This window comes from Procambarus clarkii, chromosome 67, assembly GCF_040958095.1.
Source record: "Procambarus clarkii isolate CNS0578487 chromosome 67, FALCON_Pclarkii_2.0, whole genome shotgun sequence".
In the NCBI taxonomy this organism is placed as follows: Eukaryota; Metazoa; Arthropoda; class Malacostraca; order Decapoda; family Cambaridae; genus Procambarus; species Procambarus clarkii.
The window spans coordinates 19,374,864-19,387,016 of record NC_091216.1 but is presented as its reverse complement, the minus strand read 5'-3'; the positions used below and the strand labels follow the sequence as shown (position 1 = coordinate 19,387,016).

General features: G+C 39.2%; 1 protein-coding gene across 22 annotated transcripts in view; it reads left to right on the top strand.

Annotated features, from left to right (window-relative positions):
* LOC123767758 (choline-phosphate cytidylyltransferase B) overlaps nucleotides 1-12,153 on the top strand; it is a 664,019-nt gene that overhangs the window by 614,400 nt on the left and 37,466 nt on the right. The window contains exon 1 of one of the 22 annotated variants that reach the window (XM_045757748.2): nucleotides 7,469-7,483. The exons of the other annotated variants lie outside the window; for them this stretch is intronic. The gene's annotated coding sequence lies outside the window, so the exon portion shown is untranslated. Of the gene's footprint in view, nucleotides 1-7,468; nucleotides 7,484-12,153 lie in introns of those variants that run through there. 22 annotated transcript variants of the gene reach the window in all.

The following is a 12,153-nucleotide window of genomic DNA, read 5'->3' as shown; positions in this document are numbered from 1 at the left end:
AATGAGTTGGAACTGTTGAAACTCGATCTATATATTTTTGTTTGTGTTAAGAGATTGTGATTTTTGTTTTGTTTTATCTTGGCAGTGATTACCTGATAAATGTTGAGCACTCGCATAATGTACACACACCAGGTTTGGCATTAATAAGTTTGATGTGGATTTTGCATTACTTCATCAACTGCAGCAGCAGTATTTCTTAAGCAGCATTCAGCTGTCTTCTGAGCAGATCCTAAATCAGTAGTATTTTTGCATAAGTTATTGTTGTGTGTATTGATCATGCAAAGAATTGGTTCATTCTTTACGGAAGGTAACCTCTCAGTATGGTGTATTATAGTGGATTGTTGGTCAGCCAACTAATGTTTTGAGTCTTCATTTCTTTACTCACAGGAAAGGCAGCACTACCCATTTTTCACAGCACCTAACATTTGAATAAAGTACAGTACTCTGATTCAGTACACAGAAAAGGAGCATTATTGGCATAATTATATTAATGACCCTGATGTTCATGACATACTCTTGAGCATTAGTGGTTGTACAGTACTGCATTGCCAAATTCTGTCACTGTTGTATTGGCTTAGGCCTGTTGTATTAAACCATGTTGGTGTTCCTGTTGTTAAGCTTGGAGCAGAATTTTCTGAGCCCATGAAGTCAGTATATTGTAACATCCAAAAGCAAGATCAAATCATTCTGGATCCTATATAAATATCTAAATAATTATCCTGTTTTGGCTATTTATCGCCAAATTTGTTTTAATTTGTCATCTTGTGAATATTATAATATATATGTTTCTGCATATTCAGACAGGTTTATACACTAATATATAAATAATAATAATGCATAAAAAATTGTAATTCCAATTTGATTGTTTACTTCTTTGTAATACAGGCAGGTCTTGATAACCCAGATATGGAATTTGCACTTATAGAACTAAATAATGACATCTGTTAAACCTCTACCTCTGAGTTGGTCTTGAAGTCTATAAAGCACAAGGTTGATACCAGTCTTTCAGCTAAAGACTGCATGCACCACCAGCAATCGACAGCTACAATGCTGTGTAAAAAATTGGTAAACAGGAAGTGTTATATAGTTGTCAGGATTTTCCAGGGCACAGTGTACCATATTATAAACATGAGTTATTAGTGGGACTTATTCTCAATTTTGTTAGAAAGATACTAAACACTTCATAAAATTTATGCAAATATGCATTTACAGCATTTATAAAATGTTATGGCTAATTTCACTAGAGGAGTGTTTACATTGTATTTCTGTCCCTTTCGAGCACTGAGGGCACTGAGGTGGTGGCTCTCAAGTAAATTCGGGTAACCATTTATTGAAGGAACTCCAATACCCAAGTTGGAGTTGTTGGAGTTGGGAATATTCACAAGAGAGTTCACCACACCAAATCCCTACATCTAGGCACCAAATAACTGCTGTTAGACCACCTCGGAACACCAACACCATAGGAAAGATGCCTCCTCCAAGCCAGACGGAAGACCTCATCTGAACCAGGACAACACCTCACCGCCTTGCCACTAGCCTCCTGCCTCTGAAGAAGATCTCAAGTCCCAAGCTAAGAACAAAAACATATACCAACCCGCGGTGGACAGGCCACCGAACTTTCAAGCCTCCTTTCTCCACATCCAAATCATCTTCCAAGAATTTCACCGCGCCATCCTTCTTCCTCCCACATCCTCTCCAAGCTCTTTGGACATGAAAGCTAAAGCATTTATTGATTTATATCCTGATTGTTTCATGTATGGCATTTCTGGTCGATATCTAATCAAGTATAAAACTGTATGAAAATATAATTTTAAAAGAAAAGCTAAACAATCTGAGGAGGATGGAAGGAAGAATAGGTGTTTTGGATGCAAACAATGCTCTGTACCTTTTCACAAGGTGCCTTGCATTGCCCAAGTTTTCCTATTTCCGAATGTGTGCTTCCTCTTTTGATTGGCCAAAATTAACAGAGTATAACAAAATCCTAAAAGAGAGATCCATGAGAGTGTTGAATGTCTCCCTGATAGATGACCAATGGGACCTAGGAACACTACCAGCTAGACTGGGGGCTATAGGTATAAGCAAGGCAACACAGCATTGCCTGCATTCTTATCTGCAACAAGTGCTGTGAGTGAATTAGTGAGTGAAATCCTACCAGAGTACCTAAGAAACTCCATTGGGATTTATGATCCCAGATTCACTGAAGGAGCCAGCCAGTGGGGGGACACTTGCAGACTAAACCGAGACCAGCTTTTCCAAATGACTGCAAAGTGGCCAAATGGGATAACCCCATATTGGAGAACATTTCCTCAGTAATACTGGAGGTAGCTTCTGAGGAGGACAAAGCATGCTTCCTTGATGTGCAGGCCCCTCATGCTGAGAATTTTCTATTAGGGATTCTAATTCCGTTTTGGCCACCCGATTGGATCTGGTCCTCAGTACTGTATGAGATCATTTATCTGAAACTCACTAATCCGAATTTTGTATTTGTGTTATTTGGCAAAAATCACAGCCGGATACTTTTCTGGCAAAACCTTTTCATATGTGTTTCCATACAGTATCATATAAGATATATACATCTCCATATATCCATATATCCTTATCAAATTCAGATAATTGGAAATTTTACCAGATACCACAGACATGCATTGGGTCATACCGTATTAATCACGTACAGGAGTGGCTTGAGGCACAGGGTATGGGAGGTATTTGGGGTGGTAAGTCTTGGGTAGCAAGTGTCAGTAGGGAGGTGAGAATTGGGAGGGATTGTCTGGGGAATGAGAGACATGTGGAAAGGCATGTTGTTTTCCTTGATGACACTTGCCACACAATTGTGTTTTTCCCCTCCACAGATTTCACTGTCTCTTATGTGGCAGGGAGTCACAGGTAGTCAGAAACAGACACAACTAGTTAGAGATGTACAGTTAGTCACAATGTATAGGCACTGTATCAGACTGGGGAAATGTCGCGAGTGGAGTACTACAGTGTTCAGTTCTTGCCCTGGTAATGTTCATTGTTTACATAAACGATCTACCAGATGGAGTACAGAATTGTATGAGCATGTTTGCCAGTGACGCTAAGATACTATGGAAGATAAGATGCAATAAGGACAAAATAACTAGGTAAAATGAAAAAAAAAAGAGGACTAAATAAGTAAATGGAGCTTCACTTTGAAAATAGAATTTAATATGAATAAATGCTATGTTATGGAATGTGAAATAGGAGAACATAGACTACACATACCCTACAAATTATGTGAAAAATCTTTAAAAATTCTGATAAAGAGGTCTAGGTGTGGTTCTAGATAAAATTATCACCTGAGGACCACATAAAGAACATCGTGCGAGAAGCCCGTGCTACACTTTCCAATTTCTGAGTTGCTTTTAAATGTATATGGATGGTGAAATACTAAATAAATTGTTCATGATCTTTGTTAGACCAAAGCATGAATATGCAGCAGTAGTATGGTGCCCATATCTTAAGAAGCACATCAACAAACTGGGAAAAGGTGCAAAGACATGCCACTAAATGCCTCCCAGAACTGAAGGACAAGAGCTACGAGGAGAGGTTATAGGCATTATAACTAGAAGATAAAAGAAAACGAGGTGATATGATCACCACGTACAAAATGGTGACGGTTATCGACAAAATTGATCCTAGTATGATCCACTTGCTTACTGCTGCCTGTCGCCCTGCCCAAACAATCTGCCACCTGCCTGCCAACACAATCTGCCACCTGCCTGCCCACAGCTTCCTGCCCACTCTCAGCCATCCACCCTACTACTCACTTGCCCACCCACCTTGTCCCTCTTACGGTCGTGCAAGTCCTTCTTGACTGTCCTGACTTCCAGGACGAGCGTGTGTCTTGCTTTCCGACCGCCCCTCGCGGTCACCTGTCCCTCAATAGAATTCTTGGCGACTCGAATACTTTTGATATTGTTCGCCTGATGCGTTTTTGTTCTTGTATTGGCATCCTTGGTGATATTTAGCGCCCTCTGATTATTTTGCGCATTTGATGGTGCTACGCCTTCCCGGTTTGGTGCCTTCTTTTGATAATTACTTACTTACTTACTTGCCCACCCACCCTTCCACCTGCTCTGCCGCTCGTCTTCCACTCTGCCTGCCCTACCACCTCCACCTGCCTCCTTTAGTGTGTAAATTCAAATTATGTTGCACATAAAATTGCAAGTATGTTCGCTTATGGACTTCCTCGGTAAGAATTCTGCTTATCCACATCTGGCTTATCCAGTGGGGGTCCTTACCATATACTGTAATTCAAATAAGCAAACTCGTACAGTATTGGTGTTGCCCTGTGCCTTGTCGCCCTTATCTCCACCGAACACCAGTGTATCTGTTGTGCATCGGCAGACCAACACAGCAGCCATAGTCTCGTTTGTTGTAAGTCAAAGGGAAAGATTACTACACATTAAGCAGTCAATGACATCATCAAGAGAACTGTGGCTACAGCTAAGTGTCCAGCACAAGGGGAACTGCAAATTTGCAGATCTGACAACAGTAACAAATGCCCAGATGGACTTACCTTGCAACCATGGAGGGACTGGTTGTGCAGAACTACACATGTGCCTTTACTTTGTCTACTTTATTTCCTGACATGTCATGGGGCTCAAATTCTGGCTTGAGGGTTTTGGAGGTCTTACAGGGGTCCTGGCAGCTTGTTTTCTGGCCGTTGTTCCTGGTCTCCAATGGACTTGTGTTCCCCTGGACTGGGTTTCCCATCCCAGCATCACATCTTTGTGAGTGTCGTTTTTGCTCTTCTCCTTGGTAAGTCCCATATTTTCCTTCTCTGTTGGTTAGCTTCAGGGAGCAACCATTTGGCAAAGATGACACTAAAGCCAGGCACTCCCTGTCGGTGGTCAGTTGTAACTGGGTGAGGGGGAGGAAGTTCAAGTTAGTTTCTGAGCGAATTGTTTACAGAGTTGCTTGGCTGTTTCGGTACTTCACTTTCTTTGAAGTTTGCAGTTGTCTGTATTGCTTCACTTAGAGGGGCGTGGTAGCCTGGTGGATAGCGCGCAGGACTCGTAATTCTGTGGTGTGGGTTCGATTCCCGCACCAGGCAGAAACAAATGGGCAAAGTTTCTTTCAACCTGAATGCCCTTGTTACCTAGCAGTAAATAGATACCAGGGAGTTAGTCAGCTGTCACGGGCTGCTTCCTGGAGTGCGTGTGTGGTGTGGAAAAAAAAAGTAGTTAGTAAAACAGTTGATTGACAGTTGAGAGGCGGGCCGAAAGAGCAAAGCTCAACCCCCGCAAAAACACAACTAAGTGAACACTTGCTTTCTGTAGATTTTCTCTGTGAGGGTGATTGTAACAATCTCCTGCTCCCTGGGCTTCCGTGATGGGTGCCAGGTTCTGGCTCTGGTCTCCGGTAAAATATACAGGACTCTTATGACTGATGTGACTCAGTAGTGGGAAGCCATTTCAGTGAGATAACTTCAGGGGGTCACAAAGGCCTTGCCAGAAAAAAGTTGGTTCGTTACATTCAATGCTGGCTTTTTGTAACATCTGCTGGTCTTGATAGCACACAGGTTGTAAACTTTATATTAACTGTAAATTATTAGCAAACTGTTATTGTTATCTTGTTGATTTTGTGCTGTATTACTATTACTGTATAGGGTGTCCCGTAACTTATAAATGGGTTGCATTCTGAAAAGTCATTTATAAAACTGTTGCTAGGAACTCAGAATTGATTTCCCATAGAGGCAATGCTATAAATGGGGATGCGTTCCCAGACTACCCAAAATTGTCACATGAAACAAATAATTTTGGGACAAATAGTGTAAGAAATGTAACATTAATTATCTGAATGGAAGAGTTATCCTATTTCTAAAAGTTGGCTGTTTTTTAAAGATTGAGAAGGTCTAATTATATAAATGTATTTTATTTATTTATCACACAAGCAAGCACTTCCCACTCTCCTTCCATTACCAACCTTTACACTCTACTCCTACCCCCACACCAACAGTGTAAACACGATCTGGTCTTGTTCCAATCAGGTTACCATGCGAGTTATTGAAGATTTGAGAGCTGCAACTCTCGACATAGTCTTCCGAATAACATGCCCGCTCTGGACACACCCATGGTTTCTCTGGACACACCCATGGTTTCACACACCCATGCCCACTGGACAACCATGCCCCTTTCTGGACACACAATATGGCTTTTGAACAGGAAGATCCTGTGTAACAAATCGACTTAGCTTAAATGAAGGAATCACAAAGGTCTTACAGAAAAGAGAGGATTGGATTGACTGCATTTATCTGGACCTAAAAAAATCCTTTTGACAGAGTCGCATACAAGAGGCTGTTCTGGAAGCTGGAACATGCTGGAGGGGTGACAGGCAGACCCAGACTTCTGACATAGATGAAAAATTTTCTGACAAAAATTAGTGCAATAATCAGAGGCAATGTATTAGACTAGAGAGATATTGCAAATGTTCAGTTCTAGCACAAATAATGTTCATCATCTATATAAATGATTTCCCAGAAGGGGTACGGAGTTAAAGGAATATGTTTGCTAATGATTCTAAGCTATTAGGGGAAAATAAGAGACTAAGATAATAAGTGTCTTGCCCTTCAAGATGACGACCTAAGCAAAATATGTGAGTGGAACAGCACAAGGCAAATGAAATTCAATATGAATAAATGCCATGTTATGGAATGTGTAATAGATCATAAGCCCCACACAACCTATAAAAGTGAAAAGATATTAAAGAACTCAAACAATGGAGGAGATCTAGGGGTGGTTTTGGATAGAAAACTGCCATAAGAGGACAACATAAAGGACATTGTGAGAAGAGCCTATGCTTTGCTTTCCAGCTTGAGAATTGCTTTGAAATGCATGGTGATGTACAGTACTAAACAAATTATTCATGTCTCATGAGATACCGAATTGGAATATGTAGCAATGTATAGTACTTATATCTCAGCCGGAAAGGGAACAACGACATGAGCGAGCTAAAAGAAGAGGCTAGGGATGTTAAATATGCTATAACTAAAAGGTAGAAGGAAGAGAGGAGACATGATCACTACTTACAAAATAGTAACTTGAATCAAGAAAATAGACAGAGGCAGATTATTAAACCTGGCACTTCAAGAGCAAGTGGTCATTGATTCAAGATCAGGAAACAAAGGTACCAAAAAAACAAAGTTTTTTTTTTCCCAAGCAGAGTGGTAGACAGTGGAAACAAGTTAATAAGTGAGAAGGCGGTGGATACTAAAACTATCAGTAGTTTCAAAAAGTCATATGACAAAGAATATTGGAAAGACAGGGCACCATGAGCTTAAATCACATCCTGTAATTACACTTGATTATATACACGTGTCAGAGTTAAGCCTTCACACTTTGAAATGGGTGGACTCTGAAGACTATGGCCTGATATAGCTTATCAACGATGACGTATGAGTGGTGTTATCTGGCAGTATAAAAGGAGGTTGAACTAAGCATTTAGTATCGGAGTTGTCGTCGCTGTAAGTAGCGAACAGTTTATATTCCTGCTCCTTAAACTGTTATTTTGTTCATGTGTGTACTTTAATTATTTTGAGCAATTAAAATTTGTATTATTTGACTAGGTAATTAGGTGACTATTTGACTATGTTAACTAGGTACTAGAATATACATATATTTTGTAGACCCATATTTCTCACAATTGTAGCTTTCTATGTTAGCTATTTATCTACTTATTGCCATTATATTGTATTCCTTAGTAGAGTCCCAAGTTTATAAAATGCAGATATATGTAGAATTTTTGCTGGAGGCTTTTTGAATCATTTACAAAGGATTCTAAATGATGGTTTGGTTGGTGTAAAAGTGAAGATATCATTACTTTCAATTAATTTACTCCGATATCATTACTTCCATGAGGAAAACAATATGTGGAAAGATAAGTGCCCCTATTAACATACACAAGAAAGAAAGGAAAATGTCATATGACAGTCATATGACTAGTCACTAGTAAAGTAAAAACAAAAGGCAAACAACATGAATAACTAAAATAAAAACAATATATGCTGAAAGGGCAGGATGATGTGCCAAAAAGTATTAGTTCAGACCTGGCCATTTAGCATTCTGCAAGTTGTTATGCATTTTGCTAATTTTTGCCTAAGAAAAACTTTTGTTTATGTGTAAATATACGGTGCAACCTCTCTCATTATTCATACCAGTTGGGATCTCTGGGTATCCACAGTATTAAATATCCAGGTACCTGGAGAAACGATCGTGTCATAATTGGTATGAGGTAAGGTAGAAGCAGACAGACACGCAAGCATAATTAGATGATTACAGATACCAAACAACATTATCTCACTCCCTGAAGACAATGATTGGTAAGCATTGATGAATAAGCATTTCCTCCCTTCTTTTTTCTCCTCCCTTTCAATTAACACAAGGTGTCTGGGTTAACCAGTGGTATGGTCCCTGGAGCAGCAGCAGCAGTAGTATAATTTACTAGATTTGCTTGTATGGTTTAGCAGTTCTCTTTTATTTGTGTGACTTGTATTTTACATTTAGTGTTTGAACTTGAACTAGTGTCACCCAACCAGGTACTTCAGAAATATTAAGTGGAATTGTGAGCTTCAGGAAACTGATTGCATAATACAGTACGGTATATGCAACAAAGTTTTAAGATACAATGGGGAACTTATGAGTACTGTATATTCCAAAAACAACGAGAGCTGGAATAACACACATGAGAATGAATTAGAAGTCTATAAACATTAAAGGAAGTTATCTACCTGCTCCAAATAAGATGAAATGATGTAAATACAGCACCGAGAAATGCTAATGTAGAAAGAATATCAGAAAATATTTCTTTAATACTAGATAGTTGGGCATTGAATGAATTCAGGCAAACGTTGTGTAAAAATAAAACACTGGCTGCAAGGGCTTATTTGATAATATATACAGTATTAAGAAAATAAGACACTATGAGTATAGGTCTCTTCTTGTAACTACTACACTTGGGTGAACAATTAGGCAATTATACACATGCATGCGGGGCTTCTGACAGCTGAGTGGACAGCACTTTGGATTCGTAGTCTTGAGGTTCCGGGTTCAATCCCTGGTGGAGGCGGAGACAAATGTGGAAAAAGTTTTTCACCCTGATGCCCTTGTTTACCTAGCAGTAAATAGGTACCTGGGAGTTAGACAGCTGCTATGGGCTGCTTCCTGGGGGTAATATCCTAAGTGTAGTTACAGGATGAGAGCTACATTCGTGGTGTCCCGTCTTCCCAGCACTCTTGGTCATATAACGCTTTGAAATTACTGACGGTTTTGGACTCCACCACCTTCTCACCTAACTTGTTCCAACGGTCTACCACTCTGTTTACAAAAGTTAATTTTCTTATATTTCTCTGGCAGCTTTGTTTAGTTAGTTTAAATCTATGACCTCTTGTTCTTGAATTTCCGGGTCTCGGGAATTCTTCCCTATCAATTTTCTCGATTCCTATTACTATTTTGTACATAGTGATCATATCACCTCTTTTTCTTCTATCTTCTAGTTTTTACATATTTAATGCCTCTAACCTCTCCTCAGAGCTCTTGTCCTTCAGTTCTGGGAGCCACTTAGTGGCATGTCTTTGGATCATTTCCAGTTTGTTGATGTGCTTCTTAAGATATGGGCACCATACAACCACTGCATATTCCAGCTTTGGTCTAACAAAAGTCGTGAACAATTTCTTTAGTATTTCACCATCTATGTATTTAAAAGCAATTCTGAAGTTAGAAAGTGTAGCATAGGCTCCTCGCACAATGTTCCTAATGTGGTTCTCAGGTGACAGTTTTCTATCTAGAACCACCCCTAAATCCTTTTCTTTGTCAGAATTCTTTAAAGATTACACACATAATTTATAGATTGTGTGGGGTCTGTTTTCCTATTCCACATTCCATAACATGGCATTTATTCATATCAAATCTCTGATATGAATAAATGATGTAAAATCTCTGTGGCTCGATCATAAAAACTGAGTAAATTCGTTACACAGGATCTTCCAGATCGAAAACCATACTGTCTGTCTGATATTATATCTTTTTCTCCAGGTGTGCTTCCCATTTAGTTTTATTTATTTTTTCCAATATTTTGACTACAGGTATTACAAAACAAAAAAACAAAAAAGGGTGTGTAACAAAAAAGGAGGCCTGGTCGAGGACCGGGCCCCCGGGACACTAAGCCCCAAAATCATCTCGAGATAACCTCAAGATAACCACACACAGTCAGTCAGTCTGATTCATTACTTCTTGTCACTTTTCTGATCTTTATATCCTAACAGATAAAAAGATGTGCCCACTGATAAGAGGCAATGAATCAGATAAAAGGAGCGTCACTATTGGAGTCCCACAGTGCTCCGTACCAGCACCAGTAATGTTCATTATTTACATAAAGGATCTACTTACAGGGAAACAGTTAGATGATCATGATTGTGGATGATGCTAAGCAACTGGGAAAAATGAAAGTCTAAGACTTTCAAAATAACCTAGACAAAAGAGGAATACTTGTTGACAAATGGACAAATGGAATTTGTGGAATTTGCAAAACATGGTCACATTCCTCCTGCTAATTATGCAATAAGATTCTAAAGAACTCTGGCAAAGAAAGAGATCTTGGGATGGTATTACCTGTTTACCAATTGTTATCTGTTGACAATTTTCAAGAGGCCTTCTAGAAGTTTCTTTGTAGGCTACAAACGCACACAGTCATCACAGCCAAGCTGATATGGTAACTTCAGCAGAAGTTTATCACCTTCCTTCTTGAAAGTTTGTACTGTTATTCCAGCAACATTTCATGAATTTGTTGGCAGAAGATTGAAAAGCTATCGTCCTCTGATGTTTACACCAATTCTCATGACACCATGACTTTTCATTTGACTTATTCTACACTTCTTACCATATGTCTCACTCCTGTATGTTGTAATGTTACCGAGCATTTAAATTTAGGGATGTGGAAATGCTTAAGTAATCGCTCACGAACTACGTGGACCTAAATTGGAGTCATGGTGACCATAGAGTATCTCAACAAGCATATAGATAAAGTAGATGAGGTGGCAAAGATATTACTAAAGGACTTCTAGCTCTCTAGCACAAGAGCTATGTCGAGAGGTTGGAGGTGTTAAATACTGTATGCCAAAACTAGTTGACAAAAAGTTGGTGATATGATCACATACTGTACAACATTGTAATGGAAATACACCAAATTGATATGAAGGTATTTTTAAATCTGTAATATCGAAAACAAGAAGCTATAGTTTCAAGCTTAGAAAACAAAAGTACTGGGAAAGTATATGTAAATGCTACTTTTGAAAACTGAATGGTGTAACGATGGAATCTTTTAAATGAAAAGGAAGTGTAAGCCAAAAGCATCACAAGCTTTGAAACGACATATGACAAAGATTGAGATGATGGGACATCTTGAGTAATTATCTAAGTGAAGTTACATGATAAAAGCTATGCTTGTGGTGTCCTGTCTTCCCAATACTCTGTCATGTGACACCTTGAAACTACTGACAATTTTGGCATCCACCGCCACTTCACTTTTTCCAACTGTCTACCACTCGGTAAAAGTGAACTGTCTGATGTTTTTTTTGGTAGCTTTGTTTCTGTAGCTTAAATCTATTACATCTTTATACACAGAAACTTTACACAATTTTAAAAGCCATGTTGTTGCATGTCTTGGCATCTTTTCCAGTTTGTTGAAGTGCTGCTCAAGATACGGTCACTATATAACTTCTGCATATTCCAGTTTGGGTCTCAAAAAAGCTGTTTCTTTAGTATTTCACAATCCATGTATTTAAAAGCGGTTCTGAAATTGGAAAGTGTAGCATAAGCTCCTCGCACTTCTTTGTGTTCCTCTGATGACAGTCAACTATCCAGACCCATCCCTTCTGTTAACAGAGTGGACAAAGACAAACTCTTTAGCATGGGTGGAACACGAACAAGGGAACACAGGTGGAAACTCAATACCCAAATGAGCCACTGAGACATAAGAAAGAATTTTTTAAGTGTCCTAGTAGTTACCAAATGGAATGCATTAAGCAGTGATGTGGTGGAGGCAGATTCCATACATGGTTTCAAATGCAGATTTGATAGAGCCCAGTAGGCTCAAGAATCTGTACACCAGTTGATTGACAGTCGAGAGGCAGGATCAAAG